Here is a 26,627-nt window from a genome sequence, read left to right as displayed (position 1 = left end):
ATCCTGAAACCATCCCCCTGCCTCCCTGGTCCATGGAAAAATTGTCTTCCACGAAACCGGTCCCTTGTGCCAAAAAGGCCGGGGACCACTGATGTAAATCAGGCCAAGTTTTTGAGACCAGACTTATTTTGCAAACAAATTAGTCTTAATTTGGTTATATTTGGTAGAAATGAGGGTAATTTTAGAGATAAAAAGATGTTTCAATGAATGTTAAATCCCAGTTTTGATAACGGAGATCTGTATTTACTAAGACTCACCTCCCAGATAGTTCCTTACTGTTATGTTATATTAATGTAAACTTTAATTGAATTATTAAAGGACACTTTCTAAGTTTGTTACTGCAGCTTATCTCAGTAATCTATCTTTGGATGAAGATCAAATGGCCCAAGACCTGCAATCAGGGGATTATGCATACTGGAAAAGACATAATTTAAAGGACTATCTCCAACCTGAACAGAAGGACCCTTATCAGGTACTCTTAACTAGCTCATGCACAGTGAAACTGAAAGGAATTGACCCTTGGATTAATTTCCACTCACAAAGGGCCCTGCTTGGTCCCTGCACTGGACTGGCCTATAGAGAGGACAGCTGACCTCAAAATCACCTTAAAACAATGCTCAAACAGAGGAGAAACTACACTCATACCAGGGCTAGAAGATGACATCAGAAGTAGACAGCTTGCCCAAGATTCTCGACCTGACTCGTATGATCATTTATAATGTTTTCTTGACTTCTTGGACCTCTGCATATGAATCAAATGTTTTTCTATCATAGGCATGATCCTATGCTAGTTTTAAAAATCAATCCAATTGTTGATTTTGTGGCCAATTACCTGTGTCTAGTACTTCTGGGTTACCAGGATGGATTTCTCCACTCCAAGGCTCTAATTAGTTGGCTCTTAGGAAATTTGTTTATTTATTTTTGTTTCTTTTAAAAAATTAATTAATTAATTAATTTTTATTTTTGGCTGCGCTGGGTCTTCATTGCTGCACGCGGGCTTTCTCTAGTTGCAGTGAGCGGGGGCTACTCTTCGTTGTAGTGCACGGGCTTCTCATTGCAGGGGCTTCTCTTGTTGCAGAGCACAGGCTCTAGGTATGCAGGCTTCAGTAGATGTGGCATGCCGGCTCAGTAGTTGTGGCTCATGGGTTCTAGAGTGCAGGCTCAATAGTTGCGGCGCACAGGCTTAGTTGCTCCACCGCATGTGGGATCTTCCTGGACTAGGGATCGAACCCGTGTCCCCTGTATTGGCAGGCGGATTCTTAACCACTGCACCACCAGGGAAGTCCCAGGAAATTTATTTTAAAAGAAAAATTATAGTCATGTTCAGGCCACTATCGATATTACTAGATGGAATCCCCTCACCCGGCCAATTAATAAATGCCTGCTCTGACCCTGGCCACAAATATGAATTTTCCTCTATTACTCAAGTTCAGAGCAACAAGGAAAATTTCAGCCAAGGAATAAAACCTCCCACAATTATGGGATGGATTTATGTAGTTAACACCAAACTATGGTAATTTAAGTTTAAATGCCCCTCTGTGTTGAGAACAATTAAATCATATTAAGGATAATCAGTCTAGCAACATTGGGAAATTAAGCTGGGTGCCTCATGGACAATGCCAACATATAATTTCCCTTAAAGATAAGTATTGGTACAGAACACACTAAGTCAGACAACCTGGACATACTGGGCCACACCTAATGGAAGTTCTTGGCTTCTTACTTACGACTTTACTAATACTGCTAGCTATTTTCGTTGTATTTTGCCTGTTTTACAAAGTTGTTGTTTCTTACGTTACCAGTGTGTGACTGAGCCTCTGAGAAAATGATGATATATAGTTCCATATAAGATCAATGATTGGGCTTCCCTGGTGGCGCAGTGGTTGAGAATCTGCCTGCCAATGCAGGGAACACGGGTTCGAGCCCTGGTCTGGGAAGATCCCACATGCTGCAGAGCGGCTAGGCCCGTGAGCCACAACTACTGAGCCTGCGCGTCTGGAGCCTGTGCCCCGCAACAAGAGAGGCCGCGATAGTGAGAGGCCCGTGCACCGCGATGAAGAGTGGTCCCCGCTTGCCACAACTAGAGAAAGCCCTCGCACAGAAACGAAGACCCAACACAGCCATAAATAAATAAATAAATAAAATTAAACAAAACAAAACAAAACTCTGTGCTCCGAGTGCAGGGGGTGTGGGTTCAATCCCTGGTTGCTTCACGCTGCAGCCAAAAAATAAATTAAAAAAAAAAAAAAAAAAAAAAAGATCAATGATTGTAATAGTGTAACTCTAGATATGGGAAGAAGCAACAAGAGGGAATATTTTCCTGGACCACAAGAGACTAGTAAGACAGGTGGTCCAGAGACTTTTTGCTACTCACAAGGCCTAGTCCAGTAATAGCACATTGAGTGGTCTATCAGCAAAATCTTCGCCAGACCTGGGAATGAGCATTCCTAGTACTGTGGGACAAAATGGTCATGAAATGCCGCAAAACCATGGTCGAATTTATGACCATGAAGGGGCCCTGCCGACTGGAAACTGGCACTTGCCATCTACCTCTACAAAGATTAAATCATGTGTTGCTGCAGCTGCTGACTTTCAGCACCCTCTGAAAGGAGTTCAGGGTGGAGACAAGGAATGAGGCACTCTGTGCTCTGGGAAAAACTGACAGAACAGGCCTTCAGATAGTTAGATTCTTTCAGGAGAAGATTTTATGAGCTCAAATTCTTGCATTTTCCCATATCTAGAAAAGCAGTGAAATCATTAACAGTGACATCTGCTTTAACATTGAGGAGGGAAATGCATTTGAAAGTCAAAATGGAGTAATGATGGTAAAACTAGGTGACCATTGTGGATGTGATGTCAGATGCATTCATTCCTGTATTGTTGCAAACTTGAATTTTCTGAGCTACGTCAGACTCCACGAGGATTTAAAAATTCCCCTACACTCTTCAATGAGATTTTGGCTAAAGACTTGAGAGGATTACACCTGGATCAAGGTTGAATAGAGGCCTTTCCAGCCAAAATAGAAAAAGCATCAGAAATGACAAAAACTTAAGTGACCTTCTTAAGGACATTATTAAGAAAACTCTCACCAAGCTATGAAAAAAACTCATCTAAAATGGGACAAGGTCTTTCCAGTTGCTCTCCTCTGTATACTGGTGGCCCCTAGAAGCGGGCTAGGATTGAGCCCTTATGAAATTATACACAAGAGACCTCTCTTAGTTCCTAAGAGTAAAAAGAGGAACATTTCTAACACAGGAGGTAAAAATTAAACAGTATTTTCAACAGACTGGACAATTCTGAACTGCTATGTGTGAGTTTGTGTTCCACAGGTCTCCCCCTCACCTGGAAGCTACCTTATATCCCTTCAAAGCAGGAGACCAAGTGCTGCTGAAAGTGTGAAAAAGAGCAATGACCTGAGCAACAACTTGAAGAAAAATGGAAGGGATCCTATGAGGTTCTTCTTACTACTCACACCTCTCTAAAACTGGATGGAGTATAACCGTGGGTACATCATACCAGAGTAAGAAGATTACCAGAGACTGACCAGCCAAGCCTGCTTACAGCCAGCAAGTGTACTCCCAAGAAGCAGACATCTCACCCTTTGGGAAACTTTAAGTATTTGTTCCAACAAGCGGAATGAAAGTTCTGTTTTCTTCTTTCTCATACCTTCTACCTATAGGTTCATATGCTGATTTTTTTGATAATTCTAACTGCTAGATATGTGGTCAGCTTCCTATTTCTGGGTCTTCAGGATTGCCTTGATGGGTTTTCCCCATACAGGAAATGGTTTGAAAACAATTGGCTACAATAAGACTCTCTGAAGTGCTGGTTCTAGACTGGGCTTCAGACTTATGCTCCTGAATTCCTAAGGAAATGAGATCTATTCTTTCTACTAAAGTTCTAGTTATCACTCGTCTTACCTCTAACTGGCTTTGCTGCACCAAAATGGCAGAACAAGGGATGAGATCTTAATCATGTAAGACTCGAATCCAGGACTTGGAACTCAAATATTTCTAATTCGTTATCTATTCCCCCAAATTTAGGCAGGACTATGCCCTATCTCAGCAGGAAGTAGTTAGAGTGTTTATCGCCCCGTTCCCTAAAAGATTTTGGGAAAGATAAAACCGAAGTGGGGATTAAAACTGAGTTCCCTTAAAACTGAGCTCCTCTGCTGAGTTTATGATTAACATCCCTATCCAAAATGATTATTCCCTTCCTTGTCCAATACCTGTTCACCTCAAGATTGGGGAGTTTCAAAGAAAAGGGGAGATTGATACTGAGCAGGGCTCTGTGGGGTTCCTGGGCACAAAGCCTTTTCTGTGTCCCCCATTTCTTTGATCACAGGAAATAGCCTTCATTTAGCCTCCATGACCTTCCCCAAGTTGCAACGGGCAGATTCAAGCAGTTGTTTATTAGGGAAGGGAGGGGGATGCAAGACAATGGAGAAACAAACAGTCAAGAGAAACAATAGTGCAGCCTTGGGGCAAGGTCCTGGTTCCCCATCAATGGATACACACAAAGATATTTTTGAGCTGTTTTGCAGATACTGAAACCCCCTCCAGGTGGGAGAAGTTGATTAACAATTAATGATGGTATGCTGCCCACAAGCACCGAGACCCCAGACCAGTTGGAACCTGAAGGTTGATGATGCTGACTCCTACTTACCTCACCACCAATCCATCAGAAGAATGCAAGCCCATTACTGCCTTGATCCTTATCACCTACCCATGACCACGAGCCCTGTCTATAAGACCTCTCCCTATTCTCCAGGGAGAGGGGCACAGTTCTTAGGGCATTAGCCTGCGCTGTTTCTTCTTTGTCTGGCAAAGAATAAAGCTACTCTTTCTTTCTCTTCCAAAACTCTGTCTCTGTATCTCATTTTGGCATCGGTGTACAGAGAGCCAATATTTTGGCATCAAACTCTTCCAGAAAAACTACAAATGAAAAACTGAATAAAACAGAAAGACAAACCTTTAGGATTAGAGGTAGAGTCTACTCAGGAGTTATAAATTTTGTTGAAATAATTAGTAGACAGTAATGGGGCCTGCTGTTCTTCTAAAAATAATAAGAATCTCCTTTAATTCTAATTCAGATAGGTACCTGACAAGGAGAGAAAGAAAAAAATCTACATGACCTTCATGGTGGAAATCCCAAACCTATCAGGAAACAGGGCAGCCAGTGCAATCTGAAAGCCCAGAGATCCAATGATTGAGACCTGATTCTGAGCTGTTCTGCTTTTTTTTTCTCTCTCTTTTTTTGTCAAGAAAACAATAGAGGCATGGGCATTCATAAAGAGAGCCTTGCTAAGGGATTTATGCAACAAAGTAATCTTAGGAGAAAACTGGTTCTAAATTCTGATAGTCAACAACTCTCCTCAACTACTTATCTACTTGTCCCACAGTTCAGTGTAGAATCCGGGGAACTTAGTCTCTTTATAGGAAAATGTACTCTGACCCACCCATTCAATGAGGCCCTTTAATTCAAGAAACTGAAACTTACCTCTCTGACTAACCAGTGCAACAGAGGGCCATTTTCTTAAGGTAGTCATCAAAATTATCAAGGATATTCTGATTGTGGGATAACAAGACCATGTTAGCTCTCAAAAGAAGAGTGATTTGAAGGTCATCATTGTGCTACCCAACACAGGGCAAAAAGAGAGCATGACATTTTTCCAGGTGCAACCTAACTTTGGGAGGACTAGATTCTCTATGGTAAAAATTTTTACTTTTGTCAAAATATCTGGGAAATCTCTAAATTGACTACTGTTCAGACCTCCTAGATCATCTATTACGGTGACTAACATATCACTAGTACTTACAATGAGACTTGCTCCAAACGTATTACTTACTGAGAGAGTGAAATGAAGTAATACATAGCACATACACCCAAGAGAAATGTCTAGGGATGGTGGTACTCTGTTTATAAAAACCTGGGTACCCAAATTAAAACACAGACATAAAAAGAATAAAGTTCTTCCTAGATTCAAAACGGTCAGCTCAAGAGCTCACTCTTAAGGAAAGAAAGGGAAAGCAGAAGAACTATAGCTGAACACAAATAAATACAGAATGTGTGTGCAAACTAAATTCAATTAGCAATTACCATTCTAAGGTAACCTGAAGAAAATGACAAAGAACACAATCAAGATTGTAAGTGCATGGAATTGTATAAAACATTTTATACACAATCCAAGTTCATCCTTGAGGTCTCAGCTCAAATGTCACCTCTTCAAGGCCTTCCCTGATCATCCTATTTGGCCCTGCCCCCATCACTCTGAACCACTACCTTATTTTATTTTCTTCAGTTATCACTATCTGAAATTACTTTTGTTTTTCCCTCCCCATTCTGGAATTTAAGCTTTAAGAGGACAGGGACCTTATCTGTATTGTTCACCTAGCATAACATCTGATACATACAGGTATTCAATATATATTTATTGAAAATATATGGCCTCTACCTTGGAAGGCCTAAAGTTCAGTAGCAAGAGAGATTACAATAACAACCAAAGAGCTGCAGGAACACAGCTCAACACCTGTGAGATCTGTGAAGGCTTCACTGAGCAAATAGTATTAGACTTGGGACTTGAAGAAATAATAAGTTATACCTAACTCTGTAAGTCTCCAAACTGTCATGGTGCTTTATGTCTTCATGTTTTTAATAGCAACAACAAGAAAAAAGATACTAGTTATAAAGAGAAAACTGACAGCAGAGTATTTTCTGGTGGAAGGAAACATAAAATAGAAAAATGGCTTAGATCATGTGTCAATTTTTTTAGGGCCATGCGACCCTCCTTAGAAATTATGATGAAAGTCACATACCCTCTCTCTAGAATCTACAGTGTTTGGTGTCTGCTTACACAAAATTTGGTATACAATTTCAGAGAGTTCACAGATCTATTCAGATTGACAATCTGAATTCACTTAGGCCTAGGTGAAGACAATAAATCCTCCAAACAGTAATTATGGAATTGGAGGGAAAAAAACAAGAACAAAGGCTATCATTTATTGTATATACATTTACTATATGCCAAGCAGCACTGCAAGAGATTATATACATGACTCATTTAATCCTCAGGACAGTCCTAAAGATAGGTTTTTTAAATCTAGATTTTATTTTTTGATTTGTTCATTTGTTTTTCACTAGGTAACAAAGGTTCATGGCACAAACTTCAAGAGACATAAAGATTATATTGTGAAAAGTAAGTCTCTCTTTCTGTCCCTTTCCTTCAGCACCAGATTATCCACTCTAGAGGGAAATTCTCCTACTTGCGCATTCTTCTAGAGCCATCTTTTGCATATAAGCAAATAGGTTAAGTAACTGACTCAAGATTACACTTATTACACTTATAAGAGGCAGAGCTAAGACGTAAATCTAGGTACATATATGTGTGTGTGAGTATTTTTTATTAATTAATTAATTAATTTATTTTGGCTGCGTTAGGTCTTCGTTGCTGCACGCGGGCTTATCTCTAGCTGCGGCGAGTGGGGTCTACTCTTCCTTACGGTGCACAGGCTTCTCATTGCGGTGGCTTCGCTTGTTGCGGAGCACAAGCTCTAGGTGCATGGGCTTCAGTAGTTGTGGCACGCAGGTTCAGTAGTGTGGCTCGCGGGCTCTAGAGCGCAGGCTCAGCAGTTCTGGCACACGGGCTTAGGTGCTCCACGGCATGTGGGATCTTCCCAGATCAGGACTCGAACACGTGTCCCCTGCATTGGCAGGTGGATTCTTAACCACTGCGTCACCAGGGAAGTCCCTGTGTGTGAGTATTTTTGTTTCTTTTTCTACACAAATAGTAGCATGTCGGGAACTCCCTGGCGATGCAGCAGTTAGGAAGCCCTGCTTCCATTGCAGGGGGTGCGGGTTCAATCCCTGGTCGAGGAACTAAGATCCCGCATGCTGCGCAGTGCGGCCAAAAAAAAAAAAATAGTAGCATGTCATACGTAAACCTTCCCCCGCCAACATTACCTTGAAGATTGTTCCATATCAGTATTTATAGAGCTGCCTCACTCTTTTAAACTCCTGAACATTATTCTATTCTATAGGTGTACCAATATTTATTTACCAGTCCCCTACCAATGGACATTTAGATCATTTCCTATCTTTTGCTATTTGCATATCACCATGATAATACTATAATGAATATTCATCTTTATATGATATTTCATACATGTGTGAGAACATCTATAGGATAAATGTCTGGAAGTATTAGTTATTATTCTCTTTTTTGGAAAAAAAAGACTGTTGCCACTCACCCCACCCCAAAATCTGGATGCAATAAGAAAGGAGGGGAGTGTATCTACCAGCCAGAAGCTAGCCAATTACTTCACCTTAGTTTTTCAGGCTTACTTGTCTACATGGGTATAACTCAATACCCCTTTTCCATCTTTTCAGAAATTGTTTTGGAATCCATAGGGGAGGGAGCCCCTGGTACTCAAAGTAGATTAATGTATAGTATTTATTTGAAAAGCTCTGAAGTATAAAATGGTACTTGGATGTAAAAGTAAACAGGGTAAAAAATACAACTGAGGGACTTCCCTGGTGGCGCAGTGGTTAAGAATCTGCCTGCCAATGCAGGGGACACGGGTTTGAGCCCTGGTCCGGGAAGATCCCACATGCCGCGGAGCCACAGCTACTGAGCCCGCGCGCCAAAACTACTGAAGCTCACGCACCTAGAGCCCAGGCACTGCAACAGGAGAAGCCACCGCAATGAGAAGCCCGTGCACCGCAACAAAGAGTAGCCCCAGCTCGCCACAACTAGAGAAAGCCCACGCGCAGCAACAAAGACCCAACGCGGCCAAAATAAATAAATAAATTAAAAAAAAAAAACTGAAAGAAGATTCAAATATTCCTTATTTAGTGAAATAAATTTCTTTTAATTATTGGTGTTGGATGTTTTCCATCATCATTTTTCCCCCGACAATATAAAAATCCAGACATTTATATCTATACACTCATTAGGCTATAATTAAATCTTTCCAAGGAGTGTAATTGTTCACTATCATTGTAAAAAAACTTGACGGAGTGGTGAAAGTTGAGGAAGGGAAGCAAAACCTTCCCATTAAGCAGCAGCAAATAACTGAAAATAAAGACCAATGAATCCTACAGTATTCACTAAGTGATTTCAAGTTTAGACCAGTAGCCCTGAGTTATTTACCATGTCTCCATGCAATTTCTTATTACAGCTAGTTTTTAAAAAAATAGACTTTATTTTCTAGAGCAATTTTAGGTTCACAGCAAAATTGAATATATAGATAGTTCTCATGTATCCCCTCCCCTCTAACACACACAGCCTCCTCCACTATCAACATCTAGTCCCAGAGTGGTACGTTTGTTATGATGGATGAACCTATGTTGACACATCATCACCTGAAGTCCAAACTTTACATTAGGGTTCATTCTTGGGGTTGTGTATTCTACAGATTTGACAGATGTATAATGACATGTATCTACCACCATTATACTATCATACAGAATAGTTTCACTGGTCTAAAAATCTTCTATGCTCTGCCTATTCATCTCTTCTACCCTCCACTCCTGGCAACCACTGATCTTTTTACTGTCTCCATAGTTTTTCCTTTTACAGAATGGCATATAGTTAGAATCACAGTATGTAGCCTTTTCAGATTGGTTTCTTTCACTTGGTAATATTCATTTAAGGTTCTCAGTGTCTTTTCATGGCTTGATGACTCATTTCTTCTTAGTGCTGAATAATATTCCACTGTCTATATGTACCATAATTTATCCATTCATTTGCTGAAGGACATCCTGGTTGCTTCCAAGTTTTGGCAATTATGAGTAAAGCTGCTATAAACATCAGGGTGTGGACATAAGTTTTCAGCTCACTTGAATAAATACCAAGGAGGACAACTGCTGGATTGTATGGTAAGAGTATGTTTAGTTTTGTAATAAGTTGCCAAATTATCTTCCAAACTGGCTGTTCCATTTTGTATTTCCACCAGCAATGAATGAGAGTTCCTGTTGCTCTATATCCTTACTGACATCCGGTGTTGTCAGTGTTCTTGATTTTGGCTATTCTAATTGGTGTATAGTGGGATCTCATTGTTTTAGTTTGCATTTCTCTGATGACAATGATGTGGGACATCTTTTTATATGCTTATTTGCTATCTGTGTATCTTTTTTGGTGAGGTTTTGTTAAGGCTTTTTGCCCATTTTTTAATTGGGTTGTTTGTTTTCTTATTGTTGAGTCTAAGAGGTCTTTGTGTATTTTGAGTAACAGTCCTTTATCAGATAGGTCTTTTGCAAATAGTTTCTCCCAGTCTGTGGCTTGTCTTCTTATTTTCTTGATACAGTTATTTTTAATAGACTAGAAAATTATAACTCAGAAACCTGATCAACGCATACAGTAGGAAGTGGCAAAGCCAGGACCTAAACTCTGCTCTTACCACCATTCCATGTTGTATTTGCTAGGACTCACTTGGAAAAGGAGACAGAATACTGAAGGAAAAAACAAAGCAAAACACCAACCACCACCACAACCATTCTGGTTCTGAAAAAAGGAAACCACACACCCTCCCCTTCTCTTATCTCACAAATTCCCCCTGATAATCTCTTCCATCACCACATTTCAGTTATCCTCTATGTGCTAATAACTCCTAAATCTCTACTGAAAGCCCAAATCTCTCAGATCTGTATATCCAAATGCCTTTTGGACATCTCCACTTATACACCCCATGGGTTCCTCAAACATAGCCTGTCCAAAACTGAATTCATCATTTACCCGAACCTGTTCCTCTTCCTCCCAAATTCTCTATCCCAATAAATGGACTTCCATTTCAGAAACCCCAAAGTCACCCTAAGACCACTTCCTCTTAACCTGCCGTTTCATTTGCAGAAGTAGCCTCAATTCATAAAATTCTGTCCTTTGTCCAATGACATCATTTTCTCACAATTCATCAACCCTTTTTTTAGTTTCACTTCCCTCCTTGTCTAGCCTAGATTCCCTAGTCCGTCTTGAAACTGACTCATAAATAACTTCATTCCCTCTCTCCCTTCATTACTTTTGCCAGGCAAAAACCTCAGTCCTGATTGACCCCTACTAATCTATCTACTTCATGTTGGGCCCCAAGCTGCTAAATTTTGCAAGAGAAAAACCACGTGACCAAGCTGACTGGTTTCACTTTAAATTCACCTTCCCCAAACTCAAATGGGCATCAATAGCACCTCAGCCATCTTAGGAAGTTTCTTTAGTGGTAAGTACTCCCTCTGTCCCCTCCCAGGAAGAATAGTTCATGTTTGTCCCCTCAAACTTCTACCCTCACTTTCAAGTGACAGCCTTACCTTATATAGATAAAAGAGAATAAAAAGAAGAGGAGGAAAATATCTGATATAAACTTACATTCCCATCACCAGGCCTAGCTCATTTGCCCCAGCTTCACCTTCTTCCCCACTTTTACTGAAATAAGGGTCTCACCTTGTGCTCTACAGTCCATTCCATTTCAAGTTCTTGAGGACTTGACTCTTTCCACATGATCTGGCCCTTACTTATTATCTTTCCAACCCCATCTCCCATCATTTAGCCTCTGCCTAAAAATACTCCACTAAAAACCAACCTTCTTTTCCAAATTAGGGCCTTTGTACATGCTCCCTATGCCTTCTTTCCTTCATAATTTGCAATGTTTTGGTTAACTCAGTTGTTCGTCTATTTCTCCTGTGCAGTTGACTCACCACAACCACCACGATGGCCCTAGACAACCACTGATCTGTTTCCTGTCACTACAGAGAGATTTGCCTTTTATAGAATGCTATATAAATGAAATCATAAATATATATACTCTTTTGTGTCTAGGTTATTTCACTTAGCATAATATTTTTGAGATTCATCCACATTGTTCCATGTGTAGTTCATTCTCTTTTATTGCTAAGTAGTACTCCTTTACATAGATGTACTTTAGTTTATCCATTTACTTGTTGATGGATATTCGGTGTTTTTCCAGTTTGGGGCCATTATGAATTAAACTGCTATCAACATCAGTGTACTAGTCTTTGTGTGAACATAGGATTTCATTTTCTTGGGTAAAGACAAAGGTAGGGGTAGAACTGCTGAGTCATTTGGTAAGTATATATTAAATTCATGACAAACTGGAAAACTGTTATTCACCAGTAATGTATGAGCATCGCAATGGATCCATATCCATATCAGTACTAGGTATTGTCAGTCTTTTGAATTTTAGCCATTCTAGTGGGTGTATAGTATCTCACTGTGGTTTTAATTTGCATTTCTCTAATGACTCATCATGTTGAGCAACTTACGTGCTTACTGGCATTTGTTTAGCATCTATTGAGGCATGTCTGTTTAAATCATTTGTCCATTTAAAAGACTAAATTGTGTATCTTATTATCCAGTTGTAAGAGTTCTTTATGTATTCTAGATACCAGTCCTTTGTCTGGTATATGTATTGTGAATATTTTCTCCCATTCTGTGGCTACCCTTTTTATTTACTTAACTATGTACTTTAAAAGAAATAGAAACAAATAAGAAATTTTTGCTTGCCCCAAGGTCATGAAGATTTTTTCCTTTGTTTTCTTCTACAGTCTATGATCCATTTTGAGTTAAGTGTTACATATGGAATGAAATAAAGGTAAAAGGCCACTTTTCTCCCAAATGGATATCTAATTGTTCAAGTACCATTTGATTAAAAAAAGATCCTTTCCCCACTGATTTCCTTTGGCTTCTTTGTCAAAACTCAATTCATTGTCTACGTGTGTGTCTATTTCTGGACTCTCTATTCTGTTGCACTGACCTACATGTACCTATCCTTTTTCCTTTAGTGTCAGTACCTTCTGTGGAGTGAGAAAAGGTAATAACTGGAGTCTAAAAAATTTCAATTCTTTCCCATCTCTCCAAGTCCTCCTTCTCTTTTTCTTCTTTAAGCACTTAGCACAAAATAGTCTTCAAAGTCAAAATTGCTAGCACAGAAGGTACTATAATCGTCCATGTACGTCAAATATAGACTGACCTCAGGATGACGATTTTATTCATACAAAATGTAGAACAAATAAGAAAAATATGGAAGTTTTAATTCCAAATTCATTATGAACAGTCCACTAAAAACAAACAATATCCTAGTGCCCTCTAGTGGGGAAAAACTGCAGGGATATAACAAACAGAGAAATGGGCTAATAAAACACCATTCAGAGGAATACTGAATACCAACAAATGTGATTAATATTTTCATTTATTCTCCTCACTCTCTTTATAACAAAATTTTTTTTTAGGTAAAAAGGAAAATGCTTTGCTATCTTAAGCTATTTTAATCCAATGTGCATGCAGTGAAATAGAAAATTGGTTAGAAAAAACAAAACCGATGTTTGAAATTTGTATTCCCACAGTGTACTTCCCTATACAAAGGAAATGGGGACCAGAGGTCAGAGAAAAAGAGAAAGGATTTTACATAATTGATTGAGCAAGGATGTAAATTAAATGGTTTCAAGACATGTAGTTTAAATACACTGTCAACATATATATGTTAATATATACTTATATACAATGCAAGACATAATAATGTATAGTATTAGGCACACACACAACACATTTTCTGGAATGGAGCACAAGAAGTTTATACATTTATATATTTTAAATATATATAATAAACGCTTTTTAAAATGTAGGTCAATCGTTTTGAAACAGTGAAATGGAATTCTACATACTTACTCATGAGCCCCCCAAATAGGTGGCAAGAGATACTTTCTTGAGAATAGTTCCAACAGCTGGTTATAATTAATTAATTCTTAAGTCCCACAGGGTACATAGCTACATTAACCTCCAACATTCTCAAACATGCAAAAGTAGAGAAATAATAAATTAAAAGTACTTTTCGGACTTCCCTGGTGGCGCGGTGCTTAAGAATCTGCCTGCCAATGCAGGGGACATGGGTTCGATCCCTGGTCCGGGAAGATCTCACATGCCGCGGAGCAACTAAGCCCATGCGCCACCACTACTGAGCCTGTGCTCTAGAGCCCGCGAGCCATAACTACTAAGCCCGCGTGCCACAACTACTGAAGCCCGCACGCCTAGAGCCCGTGCTCTGCAACAAGAGAAGCCACCGCAATGAGAAGCCCGCGCACCACAACAAAGAGTAGACCCTGCTCGCTGCAATTAGAGAAAGCCGGCGCGCAGCAATGAAGACCCAACGCAGCCAAAAATAAAATAAAATAAATAAAATTTAAACCTCTAAATTCTGGCAGTAATTTATTACGCAACAATACTAACTATAATAGATGTTACACAGTAGTAGACAAGCTCTCCACTTTATATTATTTGAAGTCAATATAGAATCTTGAAGATATTCTGCTTCACTTCTATTTTTCTTTTTTTTTCCTTGCCTTAGAATTTCAGATATTTTTGTTAAAATTCCAAACCACTCATTTCATAGGTGTAGAAACTTATGTCAAGAGAAGTGAAATCACAGAACAAATTACAGATCAAACTAGTAGTAGCATATAGATCAAAATACATGCTTCTTGATTCTCAATGTAGTGTTTTTTGTCCGTAACCAAAACCTCTTTGTATCTTCTCTTTCCTTTCTTTATTCCACTCTTTCTTTGTGGCAGAAGGGCAGCCAAAATAATATCAATCAACCAGCTTTTTATGCTTCCCTCCAAAGGGCCCAGACCTATTTCCAATTCAAGGATTTAAAGCACATTTCCCAGTCCTGCTTGTCTCTACTCCCGCTGAGCCTCCAGCAATGCATGGTGCCAGCCTCCTGGGCCAGTTGATAAGTGTGTATAGATTATCACCAACAGAATGCAAATTTGCTACTAAGTGTAGCTGGGTAACAGGGGAACAATGACAGGAGGGCATTATCTGAGTAATAAGACTTACAGAAGAACTTCCAGTAAGTAAGACAGCAAGAATCCCAATCTCACCTGGACTGACAACTGCTATCTTTTGGCAACTGTAAAATGTAAAAGTTACCTGCAAGTCTAACAATTTCCTAACAAAGGTCTAACTAGCAGTTAGACAGGCTGGTGTATCAGATAGGGTCAGGAAGGAACCAAGAAAAGAAAATTAAAAAACAGAAAATAAACCAAATGGCACCAGAAAAACAGATGGTAATAAAGAAAGAAAAACAAAGAAGGGTGAGGGTGCATGAAGGGAGCATAACTATGAAGTTATGCAGATATCTTTCCCTAGCCCAGATTAGAACTACAGCAGGATTTGTAGTTTTTCATTTATATTCAACTGATTTCTATGTATTAATTTCTGTAGCCTGGTCCCAAAGTAGGATTGCTAATAAAAGGGACTTAAAGTTACTAAAATTTCAGCTTAAAACTATATGAAACCACTCAAATGTCCATCAACAGAGTTTTGATATATCTGCTAAAAAAAAAAAAAGAGGAAGCTTTTTTGTACACATACGGAAGGTTCATATTATGTGACCCTTGGTGTAAGAAAGGGGGATAAGGATAAATATATGTATTACTTAGATTTGCATAAGGAAACAATAAGAAATGATGACTAGGCCATGAAAAAAAAGTTTTTGGCTATCAATACATGTAAGTTCATTATCAACCTTACTGCCCAGTTAGAGACTTAAGGTCATTATAATGACACTTCTTATTTAACTTTTGCTCTCTTCCAGCTTAAGAATGAACTGGACCATCTGGATGAGAATGTTTAATTTTAGTGCTGGTTGGCACAATAGGGTCTGATGCTGATCGGTTTCCAAAGTCTCCTCAGATCAGATAAAACATGATTTTTTCTCCATATCTGGATTAAATGAGTAACTGCAATGTGCTTTCTTTCTCTTCCCCCAATAATGTATCACCCTATGTTTACCTCCATTAACCTCTAATTAATATTTACAATTTAAATTAATATCTTACTATCTGATTCTAAGTACTTACCTAGTTTCTGTGCCAAGTGTTTTAGGCTTCAGCTGTTCTTGTCCCTCCAGTTGTAATTGTAAATGCTTGTAAGTTATTGATTGACAAGCTAGCTACATGTATCTTTGCATAGTGCCTCCAGTGCACATTTAATTAGACACTCTGGAACGACTTTTTTTATGCCAATCCCCAAAGTGTAACCCTATATAACCAAAAATCCTTAACTTTATGTCATGCCATAAACCTTTTCCTAGGTTTTCCAGTCCTGAAAGACAGCTTAGAGTCTATGAATTCCAATAGTGACAGTTTCCAACATGCAAACAGAGAAAAAGTTATTAGTCAGCAACATCTCTCAGCTGCTGGGAAAAAAGGGCCAACACAAGTAGCTATAGGTAACATATTCTAATCTCAAAGAGACAAGAATCAAGACCAAGAATGTACACACAATATTCTCCTCCCTCAATTTCTACCCTTTCTTCTAGTCCTTCCCAATTACCTTCACCACCCTTTCCTTCCCTTCCTCTAGGGAATGAGGCTCAGGCAGCAGCTGGTTTACTCATAGCTAGCTTTATTTGATTTACATGGCAACAGAAACACACAAAAAGTCAGGCCCAAAAGACAGCTATTTGTTCTTGATTGGTTCAAATTCTTTTCACCCAGGTAAAAAGACCCTCAAACTAACAAAAAAGAATTGGGAGAAAAGAGAGGTGAAGGAGGATTTTCTAGTGAAAAGCTAAGAGATGGGCCTGGGGAATTGCTAACTGTGTAAATTTCTAGGTGCTGTGCTTCTGGTTTCTGAATCCTGTTACTAGTGGCCATGGTCCCAGATCTAGAGAACAAACTAAGCAATGGTTACAATGTTATTATTTAAAGACCTTTCATCTGTTCACATCTTTGGATCTCAGAATAACACTGCCATTTCAACCTTCCAGCTTGTATAAACTAGTGCCAAGAGGAAATTACAGGCAACATCAAGAGTGGATACACCCAAACTCAGAAATATATCTCTCTTCACAAACAGAAGGAAAAGGGAATGATTATTTTTTTTAATCCACCCCACCCCTATGCTATGAAATGAATATCTTTTTAAAAACTTCAATTATAAAAGTCACTCATGTTCACTGTGGAAAATAAGAAAAGAAGAGACAAAAATCAATCAGAGTCCCAACACTCAATTATTATCATTGCTGACGTTTTAGAATGTATCCTTCTGGTAAATTTTTATAGGCAAAAAATGAGATCACGTTATAACCTTTTTTCATGTAATATATTACTACATATTTCATGTCTATAAAATCATTAAATACTGTAACTGAGAGCATGGGCTTTGAAGTCAGACAAACATAACTGGGTCCCGGCTCTCCTACATATTGTGCAATTTTAGATAAGTTATTTAACCTCTCTCAATGCCTGAGTTTCCTAATATATAAAATGGAAACAAACTGCTTACCTCACAGACTTATTCTAAGTATTAAATAATAATAGATAAGAGATAGATAGAATAAATCTAGTACATAGTAAGCACTCAACAACATAATATACGTTGCATACATTTTGTATTTCTACAACATTTTATTAAAGTAGCTAGTCTTCCATGGAATAAATGTATCCTAGTTTATTAAAAAACTCCTATTGTCAAAATAAAGTTGTTTCTAAATTTATAATATTATAAATATCAATAACGATGCAACAAACACTAAATCTAAATCGTTACATGTCTGTGATTTTTTTCTTTAAATTCCTAGAAGTAAAATTATAAGTCAAAGGGAATAACATATTCTCTATTGCCAAAGTGCCCTCCAGAGAAGTTGTACCAGTTTATAATCCCATCTGCATATATAAAAATGTCATCTCACTCCTCCATCCACATAGAGATTTTAAAATATTTTTAAAATATCACACATATCTTTTTATAATCTATGTTTTAGAATTAAAAATACAGAATTCTGACAGAAAATTCCATCATTTCAGAACCATTGGAGATGAAAGTTTCCCTTCCTCCAGTTCTTTCCCTATTTGGAGGTCAATTTTTATGTAGTCAAATGTATTGCTCTTGTGAATTCTGGGTTTTATGTCAGAAAATAATCACTGATGGCTTCCTTCAGTACTTTTATAATCTCACTTTTATTTATGTATGCTTAAAATGTAGAAGTTACTCATGAATATGTTTATTAAAAATTCAAATAATTCATAAATATAAAGAATGAAAAGTGAAATTCACCCTTCATTCTTTCCCAGCAGTGACTGTGATTATTAAAGTTCATCCTTCCAGACCTTTACCTATGAATTTACAAACAGATAAATTCAGTTTATTTTTGTTTGATATAAATATGGCCATATATCATCATACTACAAAAAGCAGCTTGCTGACTTTTTTTCTAAGTTACCAGAGTATCCTGGATGTCTTTCCATGACTGAATATGTAGATCTACTGATATATCATTCTTTTTTTAAATAAATTTATTTATTTATTTGTTTTTAGTTTTAGCTGCGTTGGGTCTTCGTTGCTGTGCCCGGGCTCTAGTTGCAGCGAGCGGGGGCTACTCTTCGTTGCGGTGTGCGGGCTTCTCACTGCGGTGGCTTCTCTTGTTGCAGAGCACGGGCTCTAGGCGCACGGGCTCAGTAGTCGTGGCTTGCGGGCTCTAGAGCGCAGGCTCACTAGCTGTGGCGCACGGCCTTAGTTGCTCCATGGCACGTGGGATCCTCCCGGGCCAGGGCTCGAACCCGTGTCCCCTGCATTGGCAGGCGGATTCTTAACCACTGCGCCACCAGGGAAGCCCCGATACATCATTCTTTTTAAACACTGGGTAATATTCCATTGAATGAGTGTACTATCATCAATGATTGTATCATTGATGATATAATGATTAAGTATCACTTAATCATTCCTCTGTTACTCTGTTGTTTCCAACTTTTCACTATCACAAACAATGCTGCAGTAAAAAAATTCTTGTACCAGTTCCCTTGTGGATTATGTGGGTACTTCTCTAGGATAAATACTAAAAAATGGAATTGGTGAGTCAGAGTATTTCTAATTTTAATAGCTACTACCAAAGTGTCTTCCAAAGAGGGTGCGGAAATTTTTCTTCTATCATCTGTGTATGAATGTACCCATTTCTAAATACCCTTGCCAAGACTGAATATTACTAATCTTTTAAAATTTTCCAATATCATGGTCTGAGAGACAGAAATGGTCTCTCAGTTTAATTTGTATTTCTCTAATTACTAGTGAAGATGGGCATCTTTTCATATTTTTAATGGCCATTTGTAATTTCTCATCTGTGTAATTCTAGTTTATATCTTTTGCCCATCTTTCTATTGGATGGTATGTCTATTTCTTATTGATCCATAGAAATATTGTCTATAACATGGATATTCATTTTTATCGTATATATTACAAACATCCCCTCCCAGTCTATAGCTTAATTTTCAGCGTTGTTTATAGCATCCATTTTTGTATAAACATTTTTTACTTGGATTTTGAGTCTTATTTAAGAACTGCTTTCCTATCCCCAAGAGACTGAACATCCAAGGGAAAAAATGATCCTACATACTATATCTGTATTTACTCAGAACTATCCTCATTGAATTTCCCTGTTTGCTTTGCCCCTTCCCCAATTTACTAACATTATAACAAATTCTGTTCCTTTTTGTCTAAAATGATTCAGAACAACAATAAAAGTGGGTAAAGACGTGTAAGATACCTTACACATCTTAATTAGATCTTCACAAATAAAACCATACAAGTGGGGGTCATCCCACCCATTTTACAATTGAAGAAACTGATGACAAATAGATTAAGGACTCTCCAAAGGCTACTCAGCCTAACAAAGGCTAAATTTAGGATTTTAACCCAGATCTATAGATTCCAAAGCCCCATTCTCCTTTCAACAAACCAAAATTGCCTTCATTCCTGCCATACTTCAATACATGTCCACATACATGATTATCATAATCTCTATGCTATTATCTAAGAAATCAATAGAAGAACATTAATAGTAGATCCAGGACTAATTCCTGCAAGGTATTCTCACTGGGTTGACAATGAGCCTTTGGTCATCACTGAAACCCAATCCTCTGGCCTAGGTTTTCCAAAGGGTATTCCAGGCAGATATCTTATTTTTTAAAAAGTCCATATTCAAATCAGTTTGAGAGACACTATAAGAAGTACAACAAAAGATCATCTCCATGTATAAAAAAGAAAAAGATAAGTTAAAGGAGAAAAATGAATTAAGCAAAATATGAGGATAAACATTCAAGATGAACTATTAACTAGGGATGTCACAAAATAGAAGAAAAATAGGTATACAGCAGTACAAGAAACATTAAAGGAAGTCCTTCAGGCACAAAGAAAATGAAAAGATGGAGCTACACAAAAAAATGAAGAACACCAAAAATGGTAACTATGTGGATAAATGCAAGATTTTTTTCTTATTATTTAGATCTCTAAACGTTTATAGTCTGCACACCCTTGCCAATACTTTTTCTCTCCTGTTTTCTTGATGACAGCTATTCTAACAGATATGAGGTGATACCTCATTGTGGTTTTGATTTGCATTTCCCTGATATTAGTGATGTTGAACATCTTCTCATACCTGTTGACCATTTGGATGTCTTCCTTAGAAAAATGTCTATTTAGTTCCTCTGCTCATTTTTAAATGAATTATTTGGTTTTCCTTGTTGTTACTGAGCTGTATGAGTTCTTTATATATATTGGCTATTAACCCCTTATCCAATATATGGTTTGCAAATATTTTCTCCCATTCTGTAAGTTACTTTTTCATCTTGTTGATTGTTTCTTTTGCTGTTAGAAGCTTTTAAGTTTGATGTAGTCCCACTCCAGTTTTGCTTTCACTGTTTGTGCTTTGATGTCATATTCAAAAAATCATTGCCAAGATCAATGTTGAGGAGTTCCTTCCCTATGTTTTCTTCTAGGAGTTTTATGATATCAGGTCTTATGTTTAAGTCTTTGATCCATTTTGAGTTAATTTCTGTGAGTGGTGTAAGATAAGAGTATAATTTTTTTTCTTCATGTCTTTATACAGTTTTCCCAGTACCATCTGTTGAAGAGACTATCCTTTCCCCATTGGTGTTCTTGGCCCCTTATTGAGTATTTTTTGACCGTATATGAGGGGGTTTATTCCGGGCTCTCTATTATGCCTCATTGGTCTATGTGTCTATTTTTATAGCAGTATCATTCAGTTTTAATTACTATAGCTTTGTACTATAGTTTGGAATCAGGAAGCATGATGCCTCTGGCTCTGTTCTTCTTTCTCATGACTGCTTTGGCTATTCAGGGTCTTTTGTGGTTCTATACAAATTTTAGGATTTTTTTTTTTTTTTCTGTGAAAAGTGCCATTGGAATTTTGATAGAGATTGTGTTAAATCTATAGATGGCTTACAGTAGTATGGACATTTTAACAATATTAATTCTTTCCGACCCATGAATATTGGATGTCTTTCCATCTGTTTGTGTCTTCCTCAATTTCTTTCAACAAAGTCTTGTACACTATTGGTAGGAATATAAATTGGTTTAGCCACTATGGAAAACAAGATGGAGGTTCCTCAAAAAATTAAAAATAGAGCTATATATGATACAGTAATTCCACTTCTGAGTATATACCAAAGGAAATGAAAAGAGGATATCAGAGAGATATATGCAATCCCATATTTACTGCAGCATTATTCACAACAGCCAAGATATGGAAACAACTTAAGTGCCCATCAACAGATGAATGGATAATGAAGATGTGATATATATGTATATACAATAGAATATTTTTCAGCCATGAAGAAGAAGGAAATCCTGCCATTTGTGACAACATGAATGGACCTTAAGGACATTATGCTAAGTGAGATAAGTGAGACAGAGAAAGACAAATACTGTGCAATATAACTTATATGTGGAATCTAAAAAAGCCAAACTCATTAAATCAGAGAGTAAATGGTGGTTACTAGAGGCTGGGAGGTGGGGGAATATGAGAGAGGCGGTTTAAGGGTCTAAGCTTGCAACTAGTAGATAAATAAGACCTGGAGACCTCACGTACAGCACAGTGATTATAAACAATAATATTGTATTATAAACATCACACTTGCTAAGAGCCTAGATCTTAATTATTTCCACCACAAAAAATAAAAGATAATTATGTGACATGATAGAGGAGCTAATATGAGAATGGTAATCATATTGCAATATATAAATGTATCAAATCAACATGTATATCTTAAACCTACATAATGTCATATGTCAAATACATTTCAATTAAAAAAATGAATGTAAGATGCTTCTATAAAAATAGTTTACAACAAACAAATAAAATTAAAAGGTACTGTTGAGTTATATGCAAAAATAAAGTGGATGACAGCAATAATATAAAGGATGGATGGGGAGATATAGAAGTATACTATTATAAGATTAATACTATATATTAAGTGCCATAATATCACATAAATGTAGTCTCTGGTAAGTTAAAGATGTGCCTAAAACAACCACTGAAGAAAAGAAAAGAAAGAATTATAGCTAATAAGCCAATTGGGGGATAAAACTAAATGATTAAAATATATTTAATTAGTACAAAAGAAATAGGAGAAGGGGAGCAAAGGGTAGATGGGAAAAACAGAAAACATACAGCAACATGGCAGATTTACACTCAACCATATTAACAATCACATCAGGGACTTCCCTGGTGGCACAGTGGTTAAGAATCCGACTGCTAACGCGGGGGACACGGGTTTGATCCCTAGTCCAGGAAGACCCCACATGCTGCGGAGCAACTGAGCCCGCGCGCCACAACTACTGAGCCTGCGCTCTAGAGCCCACGAGCCACAACTACTGAAGTCCATGCGCCTAGAGCCTGTGCTCCACAACAAGAGAAGCCACTGCCATAAGAAGCCTGTGCACCTCAACAAAGAGTAGCCCCCGCTTGCTGCAACTAGAGAAAGCCCATGTGCAGCAACGAAGACCCAATGCAGCCAAAAAATAAATAAAAATAAAAATAAAAAACAAACAAACAAAAATCACATCAAATGTCAATGGTCTAAACACCCTAATTAAAAGGCAGAGCAGTGGTTGAGAATCTGCCTGCTAATGCAGGGGACACGGGTTCGAGCCCTGGTCTGGGAGGATCCCACATGCCACGGAGCAACTAGGCCCATGAGCCACAACTACTGAGCCTGCGCATCTGGAGGCTGTGCTCCACAACAAGAGAGGCCACAATAGTGAGAGGCCCGCGCACCGCGATGAAGAGTGGCCCCCACTTGCCACAACTAGAGAAAGCCTTCACAGAAACGAAGGCCCAACACAGCCAAAAATAAATAAATAAATAAATTAAAAAAGGCAGAGATTGTCAGATTGGATAAAAGCAAGACCCACCTATGTGCTGCCTACAAGAAATACACTTAAATAAACATAAAGATACAAACACAGTAAAAGAAAAAGAGTGGAAAATATATATGCTAATACTAACTAAAAGAAAGCTGAAATGACTACCTTTATACACATTCTCAGGTGATTTCAAATCTGACTGTCTGATGAGAGACACTCAATATTCACCAGTTTCCATCTTATTAATCATACCTACCTAATTCATTTCTGAGGATTAAAGGCCTGAGTCATTAAAAATTATATGCCCCATTTAAGCAGATTTTCTGCACACTTTACTCAGGGAAAAATGTTGAATGCATTTTCCCCTACATAAATTATGTCTTCTGTTTATGATTTACCAACATTTAAAGCTAGTATATAAATGGATGCCTCTCAGACTCGCACGCTAGTGGTGCATAATTCCTGAAAACAGCAAACTTAAGCAATAAAGACATCCACGCACTGTGTCCCCCACCCTTCTTCAGGCAATTATTCTTGGGGGAAAAAAATCCCAGAGTTGCAAATTCCTTTTATAAGCCTATGTATTTTAACCTGTTTTCATTAAATACAGAAACTAGAACACTTCTCCCTCAGTAAATTTAACGAAATGATTGTTTCAAAATACTCTCTGTTTTGTGACTTTTTAAAAAAAGTGTGCATGTTTTAAAAATTGAAATATGGTTTCTTTTTTTAAAAGGTTGAAATGGCTGGGAATTCCCTGGTGGTTGAGTGGTTAGGGCTCCACACTTCCACTGCAGGGGGCACAGGTTCGATCCTTGGTCAGGGAACCAAGATCCCACAAGGTGTGTGGCTTGGCAAAACAAACAAACAAACAAACAATCAAAAACTTAAAAAAAAAGGGTTGAAATGGCTATGTTAATATCAAGTAAAGTATATTTCAGAGCAAAGAATATTACCAGGAACAAAGGATATCATTTCTTAATCACAAAGTGGTCAGTTCATCAAGAGGACATAATCCTAAGTGGTTCTATATCTGATAACTAAGCTTCAAAATAAATGAGAGAAACGCTGATAGAACTGCCAAGAGAAATAGATAAATCCACAATTCTAGCCAGAGATTTCAATACCCCTCTCTTGATTGATAGAACAGCCGACCAGAAAGGATTATAGAAGACTTAAACAACACTGTCAACCAACTTGACCTGACATTTATCAAACACTCAACCCAAGAAGAGCAGAAAATACATTCTTTTCAAGTGCACATAGAACATTTAACAAGATAAAACATATTCTGGGCCAAAAGACACGTCTAAATAAATTTAAAAGAATTCAAGTCAACAATGTACATTCTCTGACCACAGTGAAATTGAACTACAAAACAGTAACAGAAGGATATCTGGAAAATCCCCCAAACATTTGGAAATTAAAAGAAAAAAAAAAACAAAAAGGAAATTAGAACATATTTTAAGCTGACTAAAAACATAGCATATCAAAATTTGTAGGATACAGCTAAATAGCACTTAGAAATATATAACACTAAACACTTCTACTACAAAAAAAGAAAGGTCTCAAGTGAAAAACCTCAGCTTCCACCTTAAGAAACTGGAAAAAGAAGAGCTAATAAAACCCAAAGTAAACAGAAGAAAGGAATAATAAAGATCAGAACAGAAATCAATAAAATACAAACTAGAAACTAAGTAATAGAGAAAATCTTTGAAACCAAAAGCTAGTACTTTGAGATGAATGAAGCAGATAAACCTTTAGTCAGATTGATAAGGGAAAAAAAAGAGAGACGATCCAAATTAACAATATTGGGAATGAGAGGTGACATCATTATAATTCTATAGATATAAAAAGGAATACAAGAAAATATTATGAGTAACTTTTTCTAATGGAGTCAACAAATTTCTTGAAAGACACAAAGCTCACTCAAGAAGAAATGAATAAATCTGAATAGCCCTGTATCTATTAGAAAAATTGAATTTGTGGTTAAAAACCTTCCCCCTCAAACACAAAAAACAGGCTCAGATGGCTTAACTGGTAAATTCCACCAAATACTTAAAGAAGAAATGATACAATTTCTACACAAACTCTACAAAGACATAGTAAGAGAAGATACCTAGAGAATAATTTTTCTCACTAACACAGATCCAAATATTCTTAACAAATTTTTAGAAAATCGATTCCAACAATATATAAAAAGAATAATACATCACAACAAAGTGGAGTTTATCCCATAATGGAAGGTTGGTTTGCAATATGAAAATCAATTGATGTAATTTACCATATTAATAAACTAAAAAAGAAAAACTATATGATCATCTCAATAGGTGCAGAAAAGCATTACATACAAGGCTTTATATGTACATATGCTTCCATTTTTCTTGGGTGGGTTTCTAAGAGTATAATAAGCTGGAATGTCATTCTGCCCCATATAGAATTACCCTAGCAGGCAACTTTTGCTTGGGGACTCCACATCTGCTGAAATTTCCTCAATTGTGCTGTGGTCTGAAGTTCTTCCCACCCAATCCTTCCTTCACAGCTGTTCGCCCTGTATCACGTTCTGAGGGCTCTCCGTGCCTCTCCTGGCTCCCTTCCCTCTATAGCTCACAGGTGCTTCCTCCAATAAATCTTGCACCTCTAAGCCTGTCTTGACATCTGCATCTTGGAAGATCCACACTGACATAGGGAACATAAGATAATTTAATTGAGGAAAGAATCAGCTACCTGTTTAAATTGGTCCTGACTCCACATTCTTCATACCCAACATTATGTTTAAAGCTGCAACATGGATGGTTTCTCTTGATAAGCAGTTAGAAGCCATGGAGCCCAGACATGAGGGAAGAGAAACAAGTTTTTTTAATCTCAGCGTACTGTGGGCTCTTTTAGCTATTTCACTTGAACACTCAAATACATTTGCCTCAGGAAACAAAGATGTCTCTAAGTGAATCACCATACTTATCCTTGTCCTGTCTTGAACTGAGAAATAACTCAGAGATCTGGTCAGCACTGAAGGTACTTGCACCACCCTCTCGCATTTAAAATGTCCTGAACAACAAATATGTTATCAGCCCAAGGCTTCTTTGTCCCCATCCCTAAGGAAAATCTCAAATCTCACCCTAAGAATAGATGTTATGCCATCTTGTAACAGGCAACACTCATTTAGATAGGATTTCATATGCATTTTTTCTAAAGTTTACATTTGGCTTACTTCTACCATCATTCTGTTCCAAAGGGATAGTCTTATGAAATTTGCCAAAGTTTCTAAATTATTGAAACAAACTGAGAATGCATAAAGCCTATAATAATCAGTGGTTTTACTTTAGAACCTCAAGAATCATGTGGCCTTATTGTGTATAGTGTTCGACGTACAGGGCATGGCTAATAAATGTTAAACCAATCCTCCATAACCTGCCTTCTAGGACAAAAACTCTCTTTACTCATAAGACCAAAATATTCCACA

At 37.7% G+C, this 26,627-nt stretch overlaps 1 protein-coding gene and 1 long non-coding RNA gene across 3 annotated transcripts in view; one reads left to right on the top strand and one right to left on the bottom strand.

The window, feature by feature from the left end:
* The window catches only part of LOC309666105, a 30,504-nt gene extending 5,030 nt beyond the window's left edge, over window positions 1-25,474 (top strand). The window contains exon 2 of the long non-coding RNA XR_014266902.1: window positions 345-25,474. This is a non-coding gene — a long non-coding RNA (uncharacterized lncRNA). The remainder of the gene's footprint in view (window positions 1-344) is intronic.
* Window positions 1-26,627, bottom strand: part of AHCYL2 (adenosylhomocysteinase like 2) — a 175,084-nt gene that overhangs the window by 78,641 nt on the left and 69,816 nt on the right. The gene's annotated exons all lie outside the window — the stretch shown is intronic.

This window comes from Balaenoptera physalus (assembly GCF_965194825.1).
Source record: "Balaenoptera physalus genome assembly, chromosome: 8".
NCBI classification, from domain to species: domain Eukaryota; kingdom Metazoa; phylum Chordata; class Mammalia; order Artiodactyla; family Balaenopteridae; genus Balaenoptera; species Balaenoptera physalus.
This window is presented reverse-complemented; position numbering and strand designations above follow the sequence as displayed.